Here is a 4763-nt window from a genome sequence, read left to right as displayed (position 1 = left end):
CCACAGGTGAAATGTCCCTTTAAGCACCATGTGTAGAAGCCAGTTGTAATGCTTTATCTATCCACCAGGAGGAGCAGGGATTATGGAAGCAGAAACTGCCATCAGACTGCTGTAGTGTGACCATTTTATGCATACTGTACTATCATAGAGTGTAACTTATATGAAGAGCTGGAACAAGTTGATCCACAGTATACAGTATATAGCACTTTCACACTGAGTTTTTTTACTCATTTACTAGCTGAAATGCTTAATGTTAAAAATATGTAAATGATACCTGTTGAAAACTAGGTGATACAGGTCCCACATAATTACATTCGAGGATATATCCAGTGTCATTTTTCTCATAATACTTGGGGCCGTCACACACTGGTTTATGTATGAAGCCAACTATCATCATGAGCCAGAAAATCAGAACGATCTATAAATACAATCTGACAACGCGAGAGCAGCCATCCTTACACATGACCATTGCATGCTGCTGCAGCTATTTATAGCACCCACAGTACTACTGTATTAACAAATAACAAATAATCGGTTCTCATCAACGGTAATAGTGATTATTTTTCAGTGTCCAAAATCTTTCACAATAGAGAAAATAAATTAAGTAAAATGTCAAAAGTAAACAAAATAACAAAAGTACAGAAACACAGTACAGAAACACACAACAGAAAATAATTATAGTGATCGTAAGAAATGCAAACTGTGTGAAATTAGTTATTTTGTTTATTTCATTTTCACTTAACCATATCACACTTGGCTTGCTCTAAGAAACTGTGTACGCATAGTCCTAAGTATGTGTGAGACACACTCATTCTCACTGCACATTCTTCCTTTATACACACCAGTTTATGTGTGGGAACAGGCATATGCATGGCTTCTGTGTGTATACAAGGTGGCCCCAGGAGAGCTACAGATGTTGAGTTGTGTCATGCCAAGGCGATCCAGAAGGGGTGAACTGTGTGCTATGTTGGACTGTATTTGCCAACCATCTTTTTAGCCAGAACTTTTTACACTGACCACAATTTTGAACTACTTGTACTTTGAGTATTATCATTTTGGTTAGAAGATAAAAGCAACATATAGTCACATCTTAAATTAGCAAATTAGCTACAAGTAAGTAAAACATGTTCCCAGTGGAAGAATATAACTTACTATGTTTACTCACTGTATTCAAGTACAATTTTGAGGTTCTTCTACTTTGCTTGAGTATTATAATTTTGGTTAAAAATAAAAGCGACATATATAGTACACATCTAAAGTTAGCTAATTTTAGCAAATGTTAGTTAGGTAACTAGATAACTAGCTTTAGTTAGGTAACACAGTTTATGTAAATTAGCTAGCATATTTTGTAGCGTTTTGGTAAAATGGTAAATGGACTGTACTCAAAGCACTTTTACGCTACATGCCACATTCACCCATTCATATAGTGAAGGCAGAGGCTCATCATAAACAGAAACTAACTCATTCATTCATATTCCCCTCATGCAAATGTTAGGTTACTAGCTAACTAACGATTGATGTAAATTAGCTTGTTAGCTAGTGTTTTGTTAACATTTGCTTTCAGATGTAACTAGTTAGTTAGTTAGTTAACAATTGATGTAGGTTAGCCAGCTAACTTAAGATGTGACTATATGTTTCTTGTCTTGTCTGTAATTGTCTGTCTTGCCATGTATGTGTATCTTTTCACTGCAATATAGAAAGCAGACTGACTGCCAGTGTCAATTTTGTTATTTTTTTCTCAATGATGATCACTTATTAATACTTAAAGCTGCACAGCCATTTTTTTCAGTATTTCATATTAGATGAACTATGTTCCCCAAGCCAAAGCCACACTCAATACAAACCCTATGATAATGAATTATTTTCCAACACATACTTTTAGTAATTCCATTAATGTAATACATTGCTGTTTTAAGTGTCTATAGCAGCTATTATAGCCTTGAGATTCTAATTAACTGGAGACAAAAAAAATAAATCTACTCCACGTACATCATAAACCTTTGAATATAAAAGTGACTCAATTAATTCAGTTGAGAAATGTAAACGTTATAGAGCTTTTTATCCAGAAAAAACCCAGCTCCCTTGTTTATTATTATTTGTTTGTCCAATATGACAGACACGCTGATGTATTCCAGTAAACGGCCGAAGCAGCCAATGTGGCGTCTGTGTATGTCTATGTGTCAGATGACCAGTGGAACTGGAACTGGGACAGTGCCACATTTAAAAATATTGAGCAATCAGTATCAGATGACTATTTTTCACAATGAATGGTAATACATATGCATGCACCCAATTGTCCCATGTAAATATCAACATTGTCAACATTTGCAGAGCTTTCTTTGAGTCCAGATGACGAAGAATTGATCATTTCATCCAGCTAAACTAATGAGCAGGAAAAAATGGAGGGAGATGATGAATGGGAGGGAAAGATTTGGAGGTGATCAGTATTCCAACACTGCTTCAAATGTAAACACACAGGAGGACAGGACTTATGTGTATTATCACGGTAACGGACAGGCAACAAGATTCAGGCGCCACTGTAATTATCATATTCAACATTAGATACAGAACATACATTTGTATTTATGACATTGGTTTCTAAAACAGTCTGTCCTGCTTTCCTTGATTTTTTTTCAGACATGTCAGCACATATTGTGTTAACTGAGGCACAGTTTAACTGTTTAACAATGAGATGAACATCTGCTAAAAAAAAAGAAATGCAGCTGAAAAATATTTGTGTGTGTGACTGTGATTTAATGTGAATGAGCACATTAGTGAAGATATGAATCAGTGTAATTTCTAATGTTCATCTAATTTGATTATTGCTCTTATCTATTTTTGTGTGTGGATGGAAGTATTTCTTATATCTAGTAAATTATATCTTTTTAATTATTATTATTTTTTTTTTTACTATTACAGGTATGGAATAGTGAGAGGATCTTGCAAATGGTTTCAGCAGTTAATTCAGTTTTACTTTGACAACAAAATGGGGCATCCCATTGGCTGAAATAAATTAAATAGAATTGAATTGAGTTAAATAAGTATTATGTTATCTATATCTATATAATTTTGTTGTTTTAATTGGAAAGCCCATCACTTCCCTCACTTTTTTAGCTCTGTTTTGGTCTCCACCTGTTTCTAACACAGAAACTTATTGTTTCAACTAGACAAACCAGTGTCCAAATTTCCCCCAAAAGTCTGTTGGTAGTGCATTGTGTCGGTTAATGAGCTTAAAGAGCTCCGTTGTTAATAACAAATGATTGATTATGGCAGCTTTAAGTGGATTTGTATATTGTGCTTAAACAAACTTAAACCACTGGCTTTCTAAAGGGAGGTAAATATCTAAAAACCTAGTATGCTTTGAAAATGTTGGCAGCAACACATTGAAGCTCAAGATTTGTAAGGGAAGGTCAAAAACATTTAAAGCAGTCAGTGTGTTCCTTTAATCAGCCCTTCAGCATCATCTCTGCCTCTGAGGAATCCACACACACACACACACACCAGTTATTGTCATTGCACTTATTGCCATTTGGCTCTACAGGCACGTGGTTAATTGCTGTGAGCCCTGATAACATTACTATAGTCAATATGTTGCTCCCTAATACTGTTTGTCCCTCCTTGACCTCCACAGTCTGAATGAGGGTCTACCAACCCTGTCTGCGCTGACATGCTCTCTAATCGGCTAAGGACCTGCCCCCTTTACACAGGGGCTTAGTAATAAGATGGCTTTATGGAGTGCTCCTGGGGGCACACACACACAAATCTATTGTTGTGTCAGAGACCCTAACATGCACACACACACCAACTTAACCATCTAAGGCAGACATTTTGATTTTCTTTAAAGGTTAAATGTGTGTATATGACATTTAAAACATTACTATGTAAAGATATAGTGGAGTCATGGTATCCTGAGCAGAGAATAGTGTCACACTTATGGCAGATTTGATGGCAGTCCCCCGTGCAAAACATTGAGCCATATGTCACCAAACTACTAGTGACTTTATTCTTACTGAAACATGTTGCCATTGATTTTTTAATGAATTACACAAAAAATTACAATTACTTTTGCAATGTTCACTTTCTCTTGCAAACCGTATTGCAAAAATGTGCCTACAAACAGAATGTGCATCACAATTTTATTAAAAAGTTGCAGTGAAATCAGGCATTTTAAATGGTAACGATCCCAAAAAGCCAGTGAAATTCTGCACAGACTGTTATAGAATAACAATCAGAGCCTGTCAAAAACAGCATCTTTTAGTGGATGTACATTAATGACGCCTTTGTCCCCAAGGATTTGCTAACATGACAGTAAATTAAGGGTCATTTAATCCAAACCAGAGTTTCTTTTCACACTTCCAAAGACAAGCTAACAAACAATGGGTGCTCATTGTTTGAGCACGAGTGAATATTCCAAATAATCAAGTCTGAATTTTTCATGTTGAATTTTGTTGTCTGAAATTCACCAAGCCAATGTGATCAACTAGATATTTTTTTTAATTTAAATTATAGATCAGACTTTGAATAAGGAAAGGAATATATTATTCTCTAATATTAATTTCAAAGAAGGGAATTAATCAACCATTTTTACAATTATATATTGTAATGCTATAAATTCAGTAGTAGTTACATTTCACAATCACTGAGTTGCCTATAGGATTTTTGGTGTTTCTTAGGGGCCGTCCACACAAATGTTTTTTTTTCCGAAACGATAATGTATTAGCCCCGCCTCGCTAGCCTTTAACCTCAGCTGCCGCCGCTAGACG

This window comes from Morone saxatilis, unplaced genomic scaffold, assembly GCF_004916995.1.
Source record: "Morone saxatilis isolate NCDOM2014 unplaced genomic scaffold, NCSU_SB_2.0 Contig10, whole genome shotgun sequence".
Classification (NCBI taxonomy): Eukaryota; Metazoa; Chordata; class Actinopteri; family Moronidae; genus Morone; species Morone saxatilis.
The sequence above is the reverse complement of the archived record's forward strand: the minus strand, read 5'-3'. Positions refer to the sequence as shown.